Below are 24,390 nucleotides of genomic sequence, written 5' to 3' on the forward strand. Positions count from 1 at the left end.
GGAGAATTCTGGAAATTGAGGCTTTCTATTGGCTCCCTATGTCCAAATAGAACATGACAACCAATCACAGTGCAGAATTTCACGAAATCCCACCCACAACATTTGCATGTGGCACACAAGTTAACATGCTGGCCAAATGTACTCTAGCTAGTAAACTAGTGGCTTCATTGTGACACTTACATGTAAACTAGTGAAGGCAGAACTGCTCACTAGTTAACTAGTGAAGACACAAATGCCCACTAGTTAATTAGTGAGGTGCAAAAAGTGTCACTAGTTTACTAGTGTGCCCCAAAATGCCCACTAGTTAACTAGTTTGGACAAAGGATGCATCAACTAGTTAACTAGTGAGCCTGCTGCCATCACCTAGCTAGCTAGTAAGCCATTTATGGTTCAGTTAACTAGTGACATTGACCTACTCCAACTAGTTAACTAGTGAGTTTTGCCTTCACTAGTTAACTAGTGGACATTTCTGGCTCTCACTAGTTAACTAGTGAAGCTAATATGAAGCTAATATGTGTTCACTAGTTAACTAGTGGGCATTTATGCTGTCACTAGTTAACTAGTGTGCACAAACATGGCTCAGTTAACTAGTTGACAAAAATGGCTTGCATGTTGGCCTGATATCAAGATATCAGAATAAATGCTCAAGCGGCTGGCCAAATTACATAGAAGTGGGAATTTGACATTCAGTAGTCAGTAGGGTGCATCATTTGCCCCAATTTTGGAAATTCAACTTGTACCCAATTTTTAAATGTGACAATACTAATGAAAAGAAAATGTGTAGAATATTAGCTGGATTGAATAGTATCTAAGGGGTCCACCAAGCCTCTAAAGTTGCTTCTTAGCAGAGCCTATATCCCCGCTCTGGAAAAATCAGTTTTTCGTAAATAACTTCCAAAATAATGCATTTAGGCCTACAGTGTCAATGAAAGTTGAATAGAAACGTGGCTATTGCGTATCTTTTGGTACCAGTCTGATATCTCTAGCTTCATTGGTCTCTAAAATATTGCATTTTCCCCCTATTTTTAGCATTTCTTTGTCCCAATATCTATAAAAAGCAGATGTGAAGGTAGTCTAGTCATGGTGTTATGAAAATCCTTTTTTTTCACATTAATATAAGTATAAGTATATACTCTTTTGATCCCGTGAGGGAAATTTGGTCTCTGCATTTATCCCAATCCGTGAATTAGTGAAACACACTCAGCACACAGTGAACACACAGTGAGGTGAAGCACACACTAATCCCCGCGCAGTGAGCTGCCTGCAACAACAGCGACGCTCGGGGAGCAGTGAGGGGTTACAGTAGGTGCCTTGCTCAAGGGCAATTCAGCCGTGCCTACTGGTCGGGGTTTGAACAAGCAACCCTCGGGTTACAAGTCCGAACTGCTACAAAGAACACACACTCTTTACATGTTTCCCTTCCTCTTCCTAAGGTTTGGTGTTTTCTTTCTGTCTGCTTCCACCACCTGCAGAACATTCTGGTAGTTCTTCTCCACTTGCAGAGCCTATGTAGTCTGTGCTGAGCTTCACATTACGCTCTGCGCTGTCATTGACCACATGCATGGACTCTAAGTGAATCAAGGCCTCATCTTGGTGGTTGCAGTGTTCAGCGGCTGTTGACGCATCATGGAATGACCTGCAGTTCTTCAAGAATTTGCTTCGGTATTCACATGTTTCAGCAGTGATCTCCAAGAGTGGAATGAAGGCCTGTGAGAGACACCAGTGGTACTTCACAGCTGAGATGGTACCACTAGCCTTCTTCAGTAGCAAGGTACCAGCCGAGCACAAGAAATCCCTTGCTACCTTGCTTGCTGTCAAACCATCTACCTCCTGCACATTTCCAAATGACAGATATGGCTCAGGTTTCGGCAAACCCAAATTTCCAGGAAAGATACCCCAAAAGACGACACTGGCAAACATGGGACCTGATTTGTGGTATATTTTTCATCTTCTGCAGCTGGACCCTGCTTTCCTCACCACCGCAACGTGGTTCCTTTCTCCAGCACAACGTCTCAACCTGGCCTGCTCACCCAACCTACAAGGAGGCCTTGATTCACTTGGAGTCCATGAATGTGGTCAATGACAGCGTAATGTGAAGCTCAGTACAGACTACATAGGCTCTGCAAGAGGCAAAGAACATTACCAGAATGTTCTGCAGGGGGTGGAAGCAGACAGAGAGAAAACACCAAACCTGAAGAGGAAGGGAAACATGTAAAGAGTGTGTGCTCTTTGATGTTAAAACATCAACATCATATGGTGGTTAGTTATTAAGAATTATGTTCTATCTATTCATGGATTACCCATTTGCTCAGTCATATAATATGTTTGTAGGAGGTTTACCGTTTGTCTTACACTTTGAAATGTAAGGTGTTCATACAGTAGATCTACAATAGGGTAATGTTAGTTAATGGAATATAATTTAAGATTTTATTGATGGCTTATTTTCATGCTGTTATTATGGAAAATCCCTGGCAAATGCTATTTTTATTGTGTCTTCCCCCCAAAAATGACAACTGCCATATCTCAGGAAGTAATAAAGATAGAGACACACAGCTGGCACCAAATGATGCACAATGTACATATTTATATTCAACTTTTTTGACATTATAGGGCTAGATCTATTATTTTTGCCGTTATTTAAGAAAAAAATGATATTTGTATGTCCGTCGTTAGTTGGAAACTTCAGAGGCTCGGTGGACCCCTTAGATATCAAAATAATTTTATAAAATGTCTCATGTATGTTTAATTTAGTTAGTGTAAAAAATCTATTCTAGGTACAGATTGATTTTCAAAAAAAATGAAAAAAGTGGGGCAAATGATGCACCCTAGTAGTCAGCTAGTAAACATTTTTGTACCTTACTAGTTGACTAGTAACTAGTTAACTAGTGCACATTTCAGTGTCCACTAGTTAACTATTGAACATGCTGAGCATTACTAGTTAACTAGTAAGATATGAAACATATGAACTAGTTAACTAGAGAGAATTTGGGCCTTAACTAGTGAGCATTTTGGCTGTCACTAGTTAATTAGTTCACACAGAAATGGCTCACTAGTTAACTAGTGGACAGAAATGGTTTGCATGTACATGACAATTATGCCTGATATCAAGATATCTGAATAAATGCTCAATCGGCTTGCCATAGACATGTAAAATTGGAATGGTGCTATACTAATTGTTTTACTGCATATGCATCAGTAGGTGATGCGTCATACAAAAAGTCAGACGTGCATCATACATTATTGTATGTCTTTTTTTTTTGGGGGGGGGGGGGGGGGCTGGGTATTGTCCCCACCAAAGCTCAGACCAAACCTACGCCCTTGGGTGGGGTTATATCAATCTGATGAGGATTTGATAGCCTTCTGTCTTTATCCACAGTCAAACAAAGCTGTTCACTGACATGTTTGTGTCGGCCGTCGGCCATCAGCAGCTCTCTCCTTCTTGTCCTCAGTCTAATCAGTGACAGTCGAACAGGTGTTCATGACTTCTGTGACTGTAGCCCCATTTATCACCTCTTTATCCCACCACACACGTCTATGTATGAGGTATAGAGGAGGATATTCTTATTATTTATTTTTCTCTAGTAGTTAAGTTTTTTTTTGAGCTGTCAGTTGTCATTGAAATGATGTGTGAAAACTAATTTCATTTCAGCTGTCTCTACAGGTTGCTATTTATATTAGCGCAGGTAATTTGAAGATAAGTGAAGATAAGATTCTGTGAATTAATGACTAGCCAGCTAATATAACTTAGTTCAAACTTATGAAGTTTACTTGACCATAAATTATTGTTTAGCCTATAGTCCCTAGCTGTTAGCAAGTTAGCTGATGTTGACCACAATGTTGTTGACAGATTCAACTCATTGAAGACAGCAATTTTCCTCCTTTAGCCTATCTGTTAGCACACACTGGGGTAGCATTATGCCACCTCTGTTTGGTTCAATGAGCAGCATAAAGGGGGATATTCTTCATGGAATTACTGCACAATTTCTAGAAGTGACTTGTGAGTCACTTTAAACTATGTGTGTGTGAGAGACATAGAGACGTAGAAAAATATAATTTTCCAGCCTTCTTTCTCTTTTTCCCAACCCTCCTTTAATGCCTTGCTCTTTCTTGTAAGCAGTCATTGATGATTTTGTATATATAGTATGTATGTGGGTGCCTGTGTGTGTGTGTGTGTGTGTGTGTGTGGTCTTTCTAGTCTAGATGCTGCTCACTGCTATCAACCGAGAAGGGTCTGCAATCAGATGCTCATTCCTAAGTGCACTCTCATACCCTGCAGGAAGTTCACATCATCAGCCAGGCTGCGCACAGGCTTGTGCTCACACACACACACACACACACACACACACTCACACACACACACCTACACACCTACACACCGCAACCACTCTTGTTCAGACATACATTCTACACACACTCTCACACAAACATGTGACACACTCACTTCCTAACAAGGTTAACACCGATGTACAACAATGATTGTTCGTACTTTACAGCTACATTACGTAAGTCTCTCAGATCTTTCCAGCATACAGATTAAGTTAAGTAAGGAATGGATGGATCTTGGTCTCTACATTTGGCATTGGCAACAGCGGAGCACAGACTCCCTCTCTGGTGTGGAGTGATGGGATGCAATAGGCTCCTAAAGCACTGAAGCCAGCTGCTTGTTGAAGGTGTTATTTTCTCCAGTCAATTTCAACACATGATGCAGCTTTGATTATCAGAGACAGAGGAAGAAAGCGATAAAGGTAGAGAGAGGGATAGAAAGGGAGACTCAGAGAAAGGGGGATAGAGAGAAGAAGCAGAGACAGAAAGAGATACAAAGGTATAAAGAGTGTGTGTGTGTGAGAGAGAGAGAGACTGGTTGTCTAATGATAGCTATTTGATTTGTAGGACTCAAAGCTATACAGCAGCCAGAGAGACTCATTACCCACATTAGCCTCAGAAGGCGGTGGGCACTAGAAAGGGTGCCGGCTTAGCCAGGGCATGGAATTGGTCCAGGCAGCCCAGGAGAGCTGGCACAGTTTTGCATGCCATGCCAACCGCGAAGCCTCTCCAAAGTGCCAGCCACCCTGCTTGATCACACTGGTACCCTTTGGCATCGGTTGCATTTTGTGCAGCCCATCAATAAACATTAGCTTGGTGAGCATCAGTATAGACAGACAGAGGGTATAATTAACTGAGCCATGATGTGACCTTTGGAATAATACAGGGAATATACAGCAGGCAGATTGATCAGCTTTAATGGTCGTGGTATCACACTAATGAAACCTGGGTATGCGGTAAATATTGATAGCATTAAAATATGATATAATATTTTACAAAGAGTGTGTTTGTTTGTGTGAGTTTGAGTGAGAGAAGTGAGAGAGAGAGAGTGAGAGCATTAGTAAACTAGAAATGCAATTCCGAGGAATTACACGAGGGGATGCAGTCTGCTGGTTAGGGTGTTGGTGGGTCTGTTGAGCTTGCTGCTAGCTGGTTGGTAGGGTAATTGTGATACCTGCAAAGGTGCTTTTGGAGTAACCAAATTTGAATCTTGTGTGACATGGCATTCTTGAGATATCACACTAAAGGTGTTTTTGACCTTGACATTTGACCTTCAACCTCCAACTTCAAATCACTTCATCTTTGAGTCCATAAAAACACCCGTACCAATTTTGAAGCATGTACGTCAAGCCGTACTGGAAATATAATGCTGAATGCATGAGATATGGCTGGGACTTTTTATTTTGACACACAGGAAACACATTAACAGGATGTTTAGTTCAGGTAGAGCTAGATTGTGTGCTTAGAAGCTGAGACAGTTTGAATCCTCACAGGTGACACCTGTGCCAGTGTTCTGATTAGCCTGGGAACTGCTCTGAGAACTACATAACGAGCGCAGCTGGCTCTATTATGACATCACAGCCCTCATTCAAGTCTATGGGGAAAAAATACACTTTTAATTACAAATATCTCAAAAAGTATAAACTTTTCAAAAATGAAATACGGATAGGACGGTAAAGCCTTGGAAGATCTACGGAACGGTGTTTCAACCAAATTTGTACGTTAAGCGGTTTGGGCTGAATAGCGCACACAAAAAGGTAAAAAAAATAATAATAATAACTAGAAATGCAATTCCAAGGAATTACCAGTGCATGAAAATGGTAAAGTTGTGATGTAAAATATCATGTATAGTTAAAACAGATAATACAGAGATGGTTACTACGGTGATGCTAGGATAGACATGGTGGCTGCATAGCTTAAAGGACAATTCCGGCGCAAAATGAACCTAGGGGTTAATAACACATGTGTACCGAGTTCGACCGTTCGCTGGGATGTATTTTCATGCTAGTCGAATGTGACCAGTTTTAGTGCAAACCGCGAATTAGCGTTTAACTCTAGCCTTCGGGGCACACGTACAGTAAAAAGAAATCGCTATTTCTATACCACTAACAAGGCTCAAAATAGCACCACACTTACACAGTAGCATTAGGGTCTCTACATGTAAACCGAAGCATTGAGAACTTTGTAAGTGTACTGGCAGTTTATTAAAAAGAAACACATTACCGTTCATGTCTGGTTCACATACAGGCAGGCGCTCAGAACTCTGGGATGTGAAGTGAATCTCGGGTGAAACGTTGTTGCAGAAGGACTGTGCAAAAGAGAAGCACTGAACGCAACAGGAGACATAAGAGATGGCAGGTTATTTGAACGAATTTGAAGACATCGAAGATGAACCCTTACTGGACGTCCTTATCTTTTCGAGTCGGAATATACCAACGAAGAGCTGCGGGAGCTCCGTGAAAGGGCTATGAGAGAGAGAGAGAGCTAGAAGCTACCTGTAGTCAATGCCACACAGGCGGCGGCGATCCATACCAGAGGGACCAGATGGACATCCACTAAGTAAGTACACTATACAAGTTATGTTACATCGGAGCTATTATTTCTGATAGGCCTATATTGAGCAAATTATGTTTGATTTTAGTTCACATCGCCTGCCTGTATATGTGAACCAGACGTGAACGGTAATGTGTTTCTTTTTAATAAACTGCCTGTACACTTACAAAGTTCTCAATGCTTCGGTTTACATGTAGAGACCCTCATTATGCTACTGTGTAAGTGTGGTGCTATTTTGAGCCTTGTTAGTGGTATAGAAATAGCGATTTCTTTCTACTGTACGTGTGCCCTGAAGGCTAGCGTTAAACGCTAATAAGCGGTTTGCAATAAAACTGGTCACATTCGACTAGCATGAAAACAAATCCCAGCGAACGGTCGAACTCGGTACACATGTGTTATTAACAGTGTTGGGCAGGTTACTTCCAAAATCATAATGTATTATGTATTACTTATTACTGTCTTTTAAAAGTAATTTGTTACATTATAATATTACTGTCTCTGAATTGTAAGGCATTACAATTACTACTATTGCATTACTTTTAAGTTACTTTCACCAAAATATCTAGAAATATGGATTTGCCATTCTAAATGCAGTTTATTACGCTCAATGCAGCTTGCTCTTCCAATGGAGGGAGATGTGGTATAGCATAATGACTGAGCTAGGCTTAAGGCTAACAACAGTAGAATGCAATAGGAGCAGTGCTCATGATGCAATACAAGGAACAATCATAGTCAGAATTTTGTTAAAAACCGACAAAAGGTCAAAGTCTGGTAAATTGTGATAGAAATACTGTAACTTTAAGGCCTAGGCCTACTCATTAAAAGCAATAGAAAGCCTACTATATTGTAAATCAAAGCTTAAAGGAACCGTATGTAAGATTGTGGCCAAAACTGGTACTACAATCACTTTCAAATTACTGTAGAGCGGTGTATCCCCTCCCCTCTGACTGGCAGAATTTCACTTTTTAAATGACAATATCCTGGCCAGACTACTGTTGTCAGTGATATAAGTATTTGAAATGAACATGATATCTTAATGTCTAGTGACATATCAGGGCAATTTTATGATTAATTGAAATACATTTTTTACATACGGTTCCTTTAATAAAGACATGTCAAGATGGTGGCCTGCTGGCCATTTCGGTGCCCTAAGTGAGTGGCTTTGAGTGAGTGACATTTAAATGATAACTCAAACACTCAAACACCTGTGTGTTTTTAAACATTAATTTCTGAAGAAATTATGTTTTACCTATAAATGGTGCACTGTCACTTTAAGAGCATTGATCTTTACGTTGTCATAATGCCCTTTTGCCAGCTCTTGTTTACAAGCCTTATTTGTTTGAGTTACATTGATAGCACAATATTAACAATAATATGCACAATGTTAAGTTGTTTGAAGCAACCTTCATTGCTTTGGAAATGGAAGTATGCAAGGACATGTTGCTTCACATTTCGTTTTGCGAATACAAGTGAATTATGAGCCTGGTATCCACCTAGCTAACTGAATGGAATGCGTTTCAGTCGACTCAGCATATCATGTGCTTCATGTAGCCTAAATGCTTGGAAAACGAATGATTGAAGACCCACCAATTCTAGTACTACGTGGTGATTGAGAGAACCCAAAAGGTATCAAACTTGCATGTAACATCGTGTTAGTGCATTTTGACATTGTAAACGTTACTGATGAAGGGTGAAACGCAGTTTGCAATAAAGCTACTATTCATTGGTTACATTTGGGTGCCCCCTGTCCTTTGGTGCCCAACGCAAAGTGCGTGATGCGCGTGGTGGGAGCGGTGGCACTGCCAGGCTACACAATCTTTTTCTGCATTTCTATCCCGTTATTCTCTTCAATTCAAGTTCACAGCACAAAGCTGACATGCACAACAGCATAGTTTGTGTTTTATCAAGAATCAAAAAGATTAGCGTGGCACTACTTTAGATGTTTCATTAATTTACTTGTGCTATTTCGCGAGGCATAGAGAGATCTTTCGGTTTCGCACACAAAGTGCACTAACTATTATGTTCTTCATAGCCTTGTCTCTGACAAGCTGAAAATAATGAGCGTAGGCTTATGTCCATCCCGCAAATAGAGTCCGCCTGCGAGTCTGCTGCAGCAGTCATATTCAACCAGTATCAGGAGATAACGTTCTACTATTTTGCGCAGATTTTTTCTCCTCTGTTGTTCTCGCGTGGTGTTTGCGAATATGTATCAAAACAAAACACCACTTAATTTCGGGTTAAATGCATTGTAACGCGCGTTACTGAAGTTTGTACCGAGTAAAATATTACCCAATTTTTTTTTGTAATGCCTTACATTACCACGTTACCGCAAACAGCAATATATTACAGTAATTACATTACTTTTGTAACGCGTTACACCCAACACTGGTTATTAACCCCTAGGTTCATTTTGCACCGGAATTGTCCTTTAATAAAAGTTGATAGTTTAAAAGTAGACTGTAGAAAGCTGAATGTATCATTTTTAGTAGTTATGCTAACTATGTTAATTAGCATGCTAACTATGCTAACCATGTGACTTAGCTAACCTAGCTAATAATTTTTAGTAGTTATGTTAACTATGCTAACTAGCATGCTAACATGTTAATTATGCTAACCATGTGACTTAGCTAACCTAGCTAATCATTTTAGTAGTTATGCTAACTATGTTTAACTAGCATGTTAACAATGTTAACATGCTAACTATGCTAACCATGTGACTTAGCTAACCTAGCTGATCATTTTTAGTAGTTATGCTAACTAGCATGCTAACATGCTAACTATGCTAACCATGTTACTTAGCTAATCATTCTTAGTAGTTTTGCTAAAAATGTTAACTATGCTAACCATATTACTTAGCTAAATTAGCTAATCATTTTTAGCAGTTTTGCTAAAATGTTAACAATGCTACCAATGTTAACATGCTAACTATGCTAACCATGTGACTTAGCTAACCTAGCTAATCATTTTTAGTAGTTATGCTAACTAGCATGCTAACATGCTAACTATGCTAACCATGTTACTTAGCTAATCATTCTTAGTAGTTTTGCTAAAAATGTTAACTATGCTAACCATATTACTTAGCTAAATTAGCTAATCATTTTTAGCAGTTTTGCTAAAAATGTTAACAATGCTACCAATGCTAACATGCTAACTATGCTAACTAGCTACAGTGGGTAGGAGTCATAGTTGATGACAAGTAACAGTTACAATGGCTGAACAGTTAAACAGTTCAGTAGTTTAAAGGGTTAAATTGTTTAACAGTGAAATATTGTAGTGAGGACTTTTATTTTGAAACAGTTTTTTGGCAGAGGAAGCAGTTGAACAGGATGTGTAGTCTTAATAGGGCCAGTTTGTATGCTTAAAGCCTGAGACTGGCAGTTGATCCAGGTGGCCTGACCACCTGGCATAGGATTCTAATTGCTTAACGGCTCTGATGTCATCAGCCCAATGTTAAGTCTATGGGGAAATTTTGAGTAGTTTTTAATTAATAGTTTAAAAAGTATAAAAGTTACAAAGATGAAAAATACAAAGCCCACATGTCCTAAGTAAGACCTACGCAACGCAGTTTGAATGAAGTTTCTACGTTAAACGGTTGAAGCTGCATTAAATGCGTTAGAAGAAGAAGAAGAAAAAGCCTTGGAATAACAGTACAGTGCATTTTCATGCACTGTAATAAGAAGTCTCCGGATTTCAATAGAGGGGATGCATCCCCTCTAAAAAAGGGGGTAGGGGCTCTCTAATTGATTTATAATGGCCACTAGCTTTGGCAACACTGCATCTGAACAGTCCTTCTAATCAGGCAACCTTGAATACAGACTGGAAGCAGTGCATTTCTAAACAACCATTACACTACTGCAGCTCTCCTTATACTGAGCTCTCTCCCTGCCCTGCCCTGGTCTGTGTAAAAAGAGGTAAAAAGAGCAACCCTGCGGTTTAACTGGGACATGATAATTTGGTCGAACTCTGTAAAAAGGGCATGATAATTTGACTCGCTCACTGAGTCTGAATGGGGATGTGTGTCTGCTTCGGTGATGAGCATTGGTGAAAGAGAGTGGATTCTCTCTCTCTCTCTCTATCACCCTCTCTCCCCATCGATTCCCCAGGGCATTGTCTCTCCTCTCTCAGTCTACCGGCCCCACTGTCTCACTTCATCACATATTTTAATGGGATTCTAGAGGCGTGAGGACACAAGGTCCTTCATGTCAAGGTCCCTGCATGACCAGTTTTATTTGGTCCCCACTTTCTTTCTCTTTCCTCTCTTTCTCTCCCTTTAATTCAGACCCACGAGTGTCATTTTTCGGATGCCAGCGTAGGCTTTGAATTGCATTGGCAGGGTAATTACTTCTGATACCCATGATGGTGTGTAGAGGACACTTGAGGGATATGCTGGGTGTGTTGAGAATGTGCTCCAATTTATTCCTATTTATTCCAAGAATTTAGAATAGCAATTTGCCCCACTCTGCCATGCCTCTAACAACAGTGACATCACACCTCAAACTGGGCTGTGCTACCAAAGACATACTTACTTTTCATTATTCATTATTCTTGTGAATTTTCTCTTTCTCTGGGTTTTCTTGAGTCCTGAAGTCCTGGGTGGGTCCTGAGTCCAAACACGAACCTGTAGCAGCTGTGCACTTCATTTTGACTTCATTCACTTCATTTCAAGACGAAAAGAGTCTTTGTCTCATTTATGAATGTCATGCAGATCTTATATGTTGAAAATATGTCATGTACACATACACATAAAGACACACACGCACACACACACACACACAAACAATTTCCCACTGAGAGACCCATGTGTGTGTGTTCTATCATGTATGACACATGCACGCAAACATTCCCATCGTAGCTGCACACAAAATGCATGTTCTGTTGGGGTGACAGACTCTGACAGAGGTGCTGAAATGTGTCAAGTGCAAATGGCTTTCATCACTTCACTCTCTTAAGGCCTCACCTCACAGTGTGCAAACAAGCATCTCACACACACACACACACTCTCTCTCTCTCACACATACGTACACTCACACATACACACATACACACACACACACTCTCTCTCTCTCTCTCTCTCTCTCTCTCTCTCTCTCTCTCTCTCACACACACACATACACACACACACACATATGCATCCACGGGTGACTGGAGAAATATACACACACAGATTTATAGGAGCATAGCATCATACAGCCATGCAATCTCCTCTAAGTGAAGGTCATTCCGAAGTGCTCAGTGACTTTCATGGCATTGCTGTCATTGGAGGCCATTTTCTCAATGACCCAGTCCGTCAAATCTTTGGCCTGCTCTACTTTCCTCGGCCAAATAAAAGCAGTCATTATGCAGTTGAAATGTCAAAGAGATGGAACAGCGGAGTAGAGAAGTATTAGACTGCACAAGTTCATAAAGTGCCGTGGTGTTCTGGAATGGCATCTGGGATTTATGTTCAGGTGCCATGAGAGATGAAAAGCACAGAAGCACGTAATCCAAGTTGGAACTTTAATTTTGGGGATGATCTTTGCGACCTTGGGAGGGGAGTTAGGATCCTGCTGAGGTTGGATGTTCAAAGTTCTTTTTATTCTGCCAGCCATGGGACCTTATAACAACATCTGGTCTGGGAAGTTGAGCATGTTGGGGTTCAGAAAGAAAGTCTGGACCATCTGCCCCCGGACCTCATGGGAAATGAAGTTTGTGTGTGTGTGTGCCCTCAGTACATCTTGTGTTGACAAAACACATTTATAAACTCAGAATCTCTCAGGTCTGGTGTGTGTGTGTCTGTGTGTGTGAGTGTGTGTGTGTGTGTGTGTGTGTGTGTGTGTGAGAGAGAGAGAACAAAAGATTAGCCCAAAACAGATGTCTTTATGTTGTCTGGCGCTCTCGTCTATGCATTTTTTTCATCTAAATGTGTGAGCGAGAATGTGTGTGTGTGTGTCAGTGAGAGACAGAGGATGAGGGAGAGAGAAAGAGAGGGAAAGGGAGAGAGAGAAAAATATATCTGCTTGAGGGACACAGAGAGATCGAGACTAGCATGGGGAGACTGGAATGGTAAGTCAAGAAAATGTTGAAAGAGAGGAAGAGAGAGACAGAGCAAGGGAGTGAATGAATAAAAGAATGGCTAGCTTTGTTGGAGCTGAGTTCCCAGACAGATGGTGCATCCTAATGGAGTGGAAAACAAGCTTTTGATTGTTACAGACAGAGAGAACACAGACCAAAGACAGCTCATCACCAAAAAGTTGGATCACAATTATAATCTGACCCAAAGCTCACTCTGACTAACAACATGCAAAGCTGTTTCTCTGAGCAACTGCATGTTTCCCATTTGTCTGTTTTTGATGAGGCAAAATCAGACAGCTAGTGGCTGAGCTCTGGTCAAGAGTCAGACGGAGGTGAAAGAGAGTCGGGCCAGCCGACCAATCAAAGGCCCCTTGGGCTGTAGCAGAAGTCAATTGGTAAAAAGTGCATAGAGACCTAAGTTGTTTAGGGGTCCAAGTGAAGCTGCATTAATGATTGGTTGACCACTACTGATCCTACAAACTGAACGTACTCTTGTGTCTTATTTTTCATGGTTAGCTGTAATTGCATTTGCTTCTGCAATTTCACAGTTGGGCATGCATGCCAAAAGTCTATCATTCAATTTAATTTGATTTTGATGACAATTTTACACAGTTAAACACACAGACTGACCCCAGGAAGACTAGCTAGCTGACAGATACGCAGGTGATGGTGATAATGGTTTTCAGCTCTAAGTTTCATCCCCAATAAAACAAGCAGTGTTATTTGCCCACAGTAACATTATGGCTTGAGCCTACCAGTATTGCATAACACATGTGCAAAAAATTAATCAAATTGAAGTGATTAAAATTGCATTGCACTGGATTTAATTGGAATCTCCATAGACATATGGGGCAGGCTGAATGGTCCTCAGTTTATCAGCTGTGATGCTTAAAATGAGCTACAGCATCACATTATCCAAACTAGCAAAGAAAAGCAAATCTCTCCTTTCAGTTTCTCCTCAGCCTCATTCTGATGGATAACTGACCCCAGAACAGATACTCCTGCTGGTCCAAGCCTGACCCAGGCCATCAGCTACTGTGTCTTGGATACAGGAAGTACTGTGTATGCATATGTATGCATGCCTGCCTTGTATCTTGACACTGAAGACAAACATGGCTGACAGGTTTTAAACTTATGCCCTAATGAAGCCCTGTGAGAAAGGCAGTGTCTGTCTAACTGATGGGCAATGGCAACCTCGGTGCCAGGCACCAAACACCAGACACCAGACAGTCAACACAACAGCGGGTTCCTGAGATGAGTGGACAAGCTGATTGCATTATCAAGTTAAAAGAGAGACTAGAGAATATTTAGGCAGCCTAATGATTTCACCAGAAACTGGTTGTGAGCCTGCACTGGTTTTCAATTGACTTTGGTGTTTTTCCCCCCTATAGGGATCTTCTAGATACTCGACTTCCCACATGAACACAACATGCAGTATATTGGTAGTCAGTACGTCACACTGAAGGATATTCAGAAAGTTTGCATGCAATATGTTTATTGGTTAAAATACATTTCATGTATGGAATTGCTTTACTGTAAAAACTGCAAAAAGGGATATGTTTTGGTGATGGAATGTGACTCGTCTTAAAATATTAACAATGTACCTCCAGTCTTAAAACAATGGAATATAGCTAAAAAGACCTAACAATATTTACAAAATCACCCAAATGTATAAAAACAGTGAAGAGTGGGAAGTCTCTTCTCATTTCCTTCAGCATTTCACTTTGGATTGGTTATGTTCGAGTATCATTTCAATTTCGGATAAGTGAACTAAGCATTGCAGTTTACGGTCTGGGTGATGGCGATGTGAGCTCCAATCACACCACTGCTGCTCTATGTGCAGGGACGGATCATGGCTTGTGCCAAGAGACCTCTCCAGAATAAGTCCCGCCTCCGTAACTTCTGTATCCATCCAACTTCCGGGCGTCAATTGTCTATGGGAAATAACATGGCGTTTCGAAATATTCGAAAATATTCGAAAATAAAAAAAAATCCAGTGGAAACTAGATGGCAGAAGTGTGTAGGCCAATCTGCCCAGCAGCTTTTTCTACTTTGTCCCCTACAGAGTTTGACAGGTACGATCTTTCAAAACGCCATGTTATTTCCCATAGACATTTGACGACCGAAGGTTGGAGGCGGGACTTATTCTGGAGAGGTCTAGTGTGCACGTGCACAGGGGCCTTGAGCCAATGAGGGCCCTCGGATTAAAAAAAAAAATAATTGCCATGAATTTAGGATAGATTTTGCCCGGTGCTTCTGTCTGTTAATTTGCGGCACAACTGAATGGTGTTATGGAACCGCGGACCGAAAGAAAAATAAATTAAATGTTTTCCTGATCAATACTTAATTCGTAAAATATAGAGGCATAACATTAGGTGGAAGTGGTAGGCTATGAGTGCTCATTCAATGTGTATGCGTGTTTGCAAAAGTGAAACTGACAAACTGAACCATTCGTGGGTAGGTGAATGAAGTGGATTCCTGCAATGTTTATGAAAACAGCATAGCGATTGGATAGCCTAATAAATCGCGACTTGTTGTAGGACTAACAGTAGCTTCGTAGCAAATAGCCTATGGCGATGCCGATGACAGATAAGCCTACATTTATTGCACTCGTCTCGCTGGAAAGAGCGCATAATGTGGGCTGTTGCGCAAAGAAATCAATTAGGGAGATGATCTGCATCTCCATTTACCAAACGCTATAGTTTTACATCTCCACTGTTAACGTGAAATATGTCTCCATGCAAGGTAGTGTCAATCAGCAGTGAAGTGAAAACCTTATCATGCAGGTAAACTTCAAACTGCGTTAAAAGGGTGTATTTAACAGCCAGAATTTCGAAATTTTCCCGGGGGATACACCCCCGAAACCCCCGTAATATGATCAGCACCACCTCTCACAAAATACTATCAACGTCCCTGCTACGGGTCCGTCAGAAATATGACAACTGTTGTCCGGTCCATTTTAGTGTTGACGAACTGACCGAAGTGTCGGTTAAATAACCCGGTTCGTGTCACTGAGCCGGGAGAATCGAGTGCCAAACGTCAAAAACCGACTCAGTGTTCCTAACATCCATTTTCACATACAGAGCAACACTGGCTTGATTGGCTGTGCTCGAGTGTTCTCGTCACTACTCTTTCATCGTATCGCGCATTAGCGCCTCTACTGGAGTGGTAGTATAATCAGTCAAACTATGATGAGCCTGTATGGCTCTGGGCCTCATAACCGTGGCTGTCAAACGAGTCAAACAGTTCGCTAGGTTCTCCGGGCCTCGTAACCGTGGCTGCCACACGAGTCAAACAGTTCTCGGCAAGTTGTAATCAACCGAGTGTAATCAACACATAAGCCTTTCTAGTGCAAACTAGATGCTTATGTTCATGGACATTTTATCGATGGGAAAGTATTATATCACATACCTACAAATACACATAGGCCTAATGTTATCTTAGTAGCCTAGTCATGTTAAATAAATGCTTAGAAGTGAAGGACTGTAGGCTGCAGGCGGTCACGAGGAGACAGAATGAGACCGAATGTAACAACAACCGCTGTACCCTTTATCTGGTTCTCGGCAAGTTTGATTCATACCAGCCTTGTTAGTGCATCGTAGCCTAGATTATTTATTCATGGCAATTCACACATTATCGATGGGGAAGTAGGCCTACATCTCATATTAGCCTACACGTCATATTATCTTAAAGTTATAAAGTTAAATGTTAGAGAAGTGAATGTTGCTTAGCCTCACGAAGACCGTGCCAGGCTGAGCAAGACCGTAGTCGAGGGTGAGTCTAATGTTATCAAACGGTCTAGGTTCTCGACAAGTTAGTTATTATGACCGCCGCGCAGCGTAGCGGCGGTCATATAGGTTTAGTCAGATTTTTTTTTCTTTTTTTCTTTTCTTTTTCGCATGTCCAAATTTCCGTCAATGATTCCCGGGACACTGAAAGACCGGGGTAGACGAAACTTGGTGGGCATGTAACCCCATATGGATAGCATGGAACCATCGTTTTTCATTTTGATCTGTAGCCCCCCCGCTGGACTGCACCCCCCGAAAGGAGGGTAGGGCAGACACAGTTTTCTGTGAATATCTCGAGAACCGTAAGGTTTAGGAGGACCATTTTTTTTTTGTATGTTGATCTCAAGGGGCCATGTCAACCCATTCCATAACCACTCATTTCATGTATAGCGCCACCTAGTTAAACACAAAAAAGTAAAAATGAGGTGTTGTAATCGCAGGTATCTGTGACCTAACTTAGTCAGAACTGCACGAAATTGGAAGTGTAGGATCATTATGACACCCTCTGAATGCATGCCAAGTTTCGTGGAATTCCGTTCATGGGGGGCCACACAATAAATTAATTTATGTTACTATACACCAACTGGCCTGTAGGTGGCCGGAGACAGTTTTCTGTGAATATCTCGAGAACCGTAGGGCCTAGGAGGTCCACCTTTTTTTTGTATGTTGATCTCAAGGGGCCATGTCAACCCATCCCATTACCACTTATTTCATGTATAGCGCCACCTAGTTAAAAAATTAAAAAGCAAAAAATTAGGTGTTTTCATCACAATATCTCTGGCTGACATGGTCAAAACTGCACGAAATTGAAAGTGTAGGATCATTATGACACCCTCCGAATGCATGCCAAGTTTTGTGTACTTTCGTTCATGGGGGGCCTTACAATAAAACAATTTATGTGTACATTTAGTGACGTACACCAACAAGGATTCCCGGGACACTGAAAGACCAGGGTACACAAAACTTGGTGGGCATGTACCCCCACATGGATAGCATGGAACCGTCATTTTTCGTTTTGATCTGTAGCTCCCCCGCTGGACTGGACCCCCCGAAAGGAGGGTAGGCCAGACACAGTTCTCTGTGAATATCTTGAGAACTGTAGGGCCTAGGATGACCATTTGTTTCCGTATATTTGCCTCCAGGGGTCATGTTAACCCATTTCATGTGCGCACATGTGCACAAACAGATACACACACACACACACACAGTAATCATACGTATGACACATACTCACACAGTAGACATATGTACGCTTCCATGCACAGACACATACGCAGGCACACACACAAGCACGCACACACACACACACTCACACACACACACACCCACACACATAACATAAACATAACACAAACAATCAAGAATTTCTCAGAATTATGAACAGGCAAGATGGAGGTGGGGTTGTATAAAATGAATTTTACATGTGAAATCTAGAGCCCGACCGATTTATCGGCGAGCCGATATTATCGGCTGATATTAGGCATTTTCCAAACTATCGGTATCGGCATTTATAATGGCCGATAAATGACTATTTTAAAAATAAAATAAAAACGGACGAAACACCCTTCAACCATGTCATGAGTGTTGGCGTTGTATAGTTTGTCCACCAGAGGGCACTCTACACCGTCCCTGCTGGCAACACTCGTTTATAACGCGCCACACATCCTGCAACCTGCTGATCCAGCCAGAGTCGGGCAGATAGAACCAGTTATCCGCGAGAGAGATCATCAGTTAAGTGTGTTCATGGTGATTTGGTATAACAATTAAAAAAAGAACATCCCCATCAGTTCTCTTAACTCAAGTTAGCATGACAAAATTCGTGAAAACAATGTCCAGTTTTGCTGCTGTTAAATAAGCCGAGTGAAGCGGAATTAGCTAGTAATTAAGTTACGTTGTTACAGTGTAGTTGACTGTCTGTCCTTTTAACTTTTGACAATGTGACTGAATATGACTGTATTTCTTTAATAGCGTGACAGTTATAGCAGTGAGACGTATCATCTCTCCCCGGCCTGTTATTTTGAAAGCGTATGTTTTACAATTTGCAGTATGACGTTATCCATTGCTAAATTATGGCTCATCATAGACTAGCTAACCACAAAGCTAGCTAATGCCCATGAATATCAGTGGAAGACCGCTAACGTTAACATTAATGAGCTTGGAAACCACAACGAACTTATTCTGCCTAATAAAGTAATGATTACTGTATTTATAACTAGTATATCTGTAGTTACAGTCCCTGCATTGTAAAATGTAATTTAGACGTGCGAGGAGTGAACATTTAGACATAGAGAAAAAGTATCAAACGTAGCTTGTGCATAAAAGTTAGCTTTTCTTTTAAACGTGTGTGAAATCCAATGACGCCAAGTGTGCGTTTCAGACTGTCGTTCAACCGCAGCATTAACAAGTTACATAATGGATTTAGATCACTAAATAGTAGGTTTTAGAAGGCAGGCAGCAACTGATGATTGAAAATGGTTTGATGTAGCTTGATGGAAATAATTTTAAAAGTGCAGGTAAAGGGATAAGCAAGCTGACATTGTAATTATAAGGTAGCTTATAAGGCAATAGGGACTAATTATTACACACCCAAACATTTAGGAGTGACCTTTATCTTGTTTAATGATAATACAAATGATGATGATAGTAATAATGTCATCATTATTTTTTGTAATTAAGTCTTAGTTCAAAGTTATATTTATGAAGCTTACCAAGTCTTTTAATACTGGTAACTTTGATTTGGTTGTTGTTGTTATTGTGTTTTTGTTCAAAAGACTAAGTTTAATATCTTAAGTTTCTATTTTTATACATTTTATTTATCAGAACTTTAATATATTTCTGTAAGGATCCTAATTACCAGGCTGATGATAATCTTTTCAGTCATATATTGACTCTTGATCAACTACTAAGTGTGGGCCTCATGGTGGGCCCATTGTCACATATTGCTGCTACAACAACTTTTGATTATATCTCTAACCTTTGCCTTTTTCACAGGAGAAACTAACTAGGAAGCAGGAAATGTAATTAATGTGTACCTTGTCATGTCTTGATTAATGCACTCTCACTACAACAATGGTCTCAAGTCTCATCAAAGTACTCTCAAATCAGATGACCTCCAACCATGTGATCCCAAATCAGCTGACCTCCAATCATGTGATCCATATCAATGTAACCAACCACAAACTAGGTAGCCTACTGTATTTAAGTGAGGTTCACAGAGCATTCTGGGAGCTATTCTGTAGTCAGAATCTCCCGCACCACTAAGGTGTGTAGTCATCATCCTCTGAGCTGGTATGTTCATTCTCTGATTGCTTCATATGGTTTCCTAAATGTTCCTTTAACCTGTTTTCGTAACTTTCACATTATTCATTTAGATGTACCTTCTATAATGTATTGGATGAATAGCTTGTATCTGACAAATAAATTGTTATGTTCTGACCCGCATAGCCTTTCTATTGTACTTGTAGACCAGAGTAGCAGTTTAGGTAACGTTACTAGCATAATGGACGGTTGGGATTAGTTATCGCCGCCGTAGAAACTAAATCAGCTGGGAGCTGGCATGTTATTATGAAATGACCAAGCATTACACAGCGGTGGGCAGTTTGTCAGCGATGGTCCTAGATTGGTCGCGAAAAACTTGCACAGCCTGACCCCCTGTAGCATAGGAATTTGCTTGACTGTCTAGCACGCTGGTGAGTATAGCAGTCTGGATCAGCATGTAACCTCTGACCACTTCCAGACCAAATACGTGTTATGTTTAGGAACCGCCCGAATTAATCGGCAGTTGGAGGAGACCTATAGTATATATTCCTAAGCTTGAGCGCGTGTCACAAGAAAACGAGTTAGGCATTCTCATTAACAATATGTATTGTGGGTGTATCAACCCACTAAGGATAGCAATGTTACATTGAACCGAAACTTTTCCAATACTGAGCGGAGTCAGATTTATTAGGTTTAACAGGGGTTTGTAATCAATTGATATATTTCTAACAGCGCGCGGACAGCTTCACGATTTCCTTCGACCACTCCCAGTTCCCTCATTGGTCCTGACGAGTGACGTCACTTACATTTCGATGTTCGTCTGTGACAATATTATTTAAAAATAAACAAGTTTGTTTTTAAAATGCATTATCATATTATTTTAGTCAATACTCATAAATAACTACAAATAACTAATGTTAGGGAAATCTGTTAATGTTTTGTTTCGCGTTTCTGAAAAAAAAAATATATATCGACCGATATATCGGAATATCGGGTTTTTAAATCAACAAATATTTGTATCGGTATCAGCCTTCAAAATCCTTTATCGGTCGGGCTCTAGTGAAATCTATGAACTAATCATGTTTTGGTTCTTGTTGTCTAGCAGATACCAGTGAGAATTGAGTGTGGATAATGCAATTTAGTGAGACAGTTAGAATCATATAGGCCTTTCAGCGTGATTTCTTTTTGTGGAAAAAATGTGCTGGACTGGGCGGCGGTCATATTTTGTACCGCTCTGCGGTACATCTAGTTAACCAAGCCTTAGTAGCCTATCGTAGATGATTGTGTTCAATTTACACATTATTGATGGGGAAGTAGCCTACATCACATAAGCTTCAAATAGGCTACCTGGGTAGCCTAGTTATAAAGTTAAATGTTGCTGGCTTCGTTTGTCACGAAGAGACCGCGCATCAGGCTACTTCGCCTACTAAACGAGACCGTAACCGAGGTATAGGCTATGAGTCTATGTAATCAAAACGGTTGTCTAGGTTCGCGGCAAGTTATTAACCATGCCTTGTTTTAGTGCATCGTAGATGCTTGTGTTCATGGCCATTCATATATCGATGTTCATCACATTCATCACAGCCTACAAATACACGTCATGTTATCTTTGTAGTTAGAAAGTTAAATGTTAGAGAGGTGAATGTTGCTGGCTTAGTAGGTTCACGAAGTGACCGCGCGCCAGGCTACTGAAGGAGACCGTAACCTAGGGTATGAGTCTAATCAAACGGGTGTTATCGCAAGTTTGAGTTATCAACCGATCGCAAAAACCTATTTATTTCTCGTGCATCTTAGGTGATTATGTAGCCTACATAGAGGTTCATAGGCTACATTACCGATGGATATAAAATACAAATACATGTTATCTTGGTAGTTGTTAAATGAGATGTTTGTTGGTAGGCTGTCACGAGGACTGTACAACAGGTTAGAGACCGTAACCGTGCTAATGCATGAGTAATCAAACGGGTGTCTAGGTTCTTGTTAAGTTGAAAGCCTTTATGTTTCGTGCATCTTGGAATTGTTCATTGAAATTCATATCCTAAATTACAAAGGGGGGAAATATTATATGACATAGGCTATGTTATCTTGGTAGTTATAAGTTAAATGTTAGAAGTGAATAGGCTATTGGTAGGCTCACGAGGAGACCGCGCGCACAGCTGACTACTGAACAAGACCGAATGTAGGCTAACCATGGGCAGTGCTTGAGTCTAGTGTAGGTCAATATGAGTGTGTATGTCAGCTAATTTCAGAGACATGGAGAGCATGACATTTGCATCTTGAGGCTACATGTCTTGGAGCGATATGGCGGGGGAAGTAACGTGCGATATAACCCCCCCCCCCCCCCCCCCCGTCGCGCGAACCGGTGACCGAATCTATTAACTCGGTAGGCCAACCAACGACCGTCCGGTTGAACCGACTTGCGTGTAAGAGTCGGTTGTCCCATCACTAGTCCATTTAATGAAAAAGGTTGGGAACCCCTGCTTTAGACTGTTTGGACAGCAAAGGGAGATTACAGCCTAATAATAAAAACAGCTGCTGGAATTCATTTCTGTGTGGGCCTGAGTTATAATATATGACATAATGTACTACATTTTCATTGTGTGAAATTGTGCACCAGCCTGCGCAGCGACAGCAAAAAGAGACGCGCTGTCTGCACGCGCACGTCACGTGCACGCGCCTGCACAAACGCGCACGCGCGCGTCGTGGTCAGGGGGGGGGGCTTTTTTGATATTGTGCACAGGGGGCCATATCTGTTTAATCTTTCCCTGTCTATTTGGCTGTGTTGTGGGGTGATGCAGCTCTCTCTCTCTCTCTCTCCTTGGCCACCCCAGTTTCTTCCTTTATTCAGTATTTTTCTCTCCAATCATTAAATCAATCTTCAGCGTAAGCTGTTAATAATTCTCTCCCCTCCCCCTGCCTCTCTTTCTCTCTGATGGAAGATGTAATGAATGCATCTCCTCCCAGAAATCATAAATAATCTCTTGCCCCAACTCCTGCTTTACTGTTGTATTGATTTTGATGGTGAAGTGAAATAATAACTCTATTTTATGCTTCCTCCTCACTCACATACAGTATATAGTCTACCATAGCTCACAGTTAATTACAGTTGTCCTGATATACAGTTAGGCCAGGTCACACCCACTGGTGTCCCACTGACAACTCCACACACATTTAGAATGACTTTTGAGAATGTTACCTGGATATTCAGCTCTGGAGGGAAGCCATTGTGGTGAAGCCATTTTTAAACTTGAGAAATAGCCCGCTTACAGGTGACCTCTCCCTTTAATTCACACACACACACAACCTACCTTCCTACCTTCTCTCTCTCCCTCCCCCTTAGTCTTTTCTGAGGTGGAGAGTCTCAGTTGAGCTATGTGTTAGACATGTCATCACATCTACAGTGGTGTGTGAGTGTGATGTAGTGAGTGAAGTGAGTGTGTGCCTGTGAGGAGGGGAACCCTGCGGAGTCGTGAGAGAGACATCAGTGGAGATGTGTCAGGGGGAGGCCATCTGGGACCTGCCTTTCTCTCCATCCCTCTTTCTCTCTCCCTCACACACACACACACACACACACACACACACACACGCATATATTCCACATTGAGGGAGGCTCTTTTGACAGATTAATTTAGAGTCGAACTGTTTAGTGCCCCTGAAGCAAACTTGGAGTCTTGGATGTGGGGGCGTAGACTGCACCGTGGAGAAGAGAAGCCCAGTGAAGGTCCCCTCTGCTCGACCGCATCTCTGGAGGAGGCTGCCTGTCCACCACCATGACCACACTGCCCAGGCAGGTGGGTTGATAATAACACTCTGGCCGCGTGACTGCTGCGTGCTGGTGCCAACTTTATCAGCCTGCTCCTGCTTGAGAGATTAGCCACAGCAGGTCTGACACCTGCCTGCCAGTGTGTGTGTGTGTGTGTGTTTTTATGTGTTTAGTTAATATTGTCTGTGTGTTTGTGCATGTATGTATAAGTGGGTGTTTTTTCTATCTGTGTGAAAAAAGTGTGTTGTCTTTGAACTTGAGACGTGTGACTGCAGAATGAGTCAGCTATCTGTAGAGCCGTGCGAAGGTCTGTGGGAGTGTGAGAACAGGACCCCCACCTGATTTCAGACCTGTATTTGTGTGTCTATGCGTGTGTGCATGTGTGTGTGTGTGTGTTCCACATGAACAGTCGATCTCAGAGAACAGGAGGGGAATAAGTCGAATGCATTGCGCCAGTCTCAAAAAGTCCACTTCAGCAAAGTGTCCATCTGAAAAGTTGCTGATGCTTTGTCTACTCGCTGCATTACTTTGAACATTTTTCTATAATGGCTTTCCCTCTGAAGTGGCTGATACTTGTTTTTTTTTTTTGCTTTTTGGAGTTTCTCAACCAATCCCTCGAAAAGCCAAGGTTGGCATGAAAAGTTTTTGGAACAT

Source organism: Alosa pseudoharengus, unplaced genomic scaffold, assembly GCF_046254945.1.
Source record: "Alosa pseudoharengus isolate Yale_2024_CS ecotype anadromous, Long Island Sound unplaced genomic scaffold, YU_APseudo_1.1 YU_APseudo_1.1_scf_15, whole genome shotgun sequence".
Lineage (NCBI taxonomy): Eukaryota > Metazoa > Chordata > Actinopteri > Clupeiformes > Clupeidae > Alosa > Alosa pseudoharengus.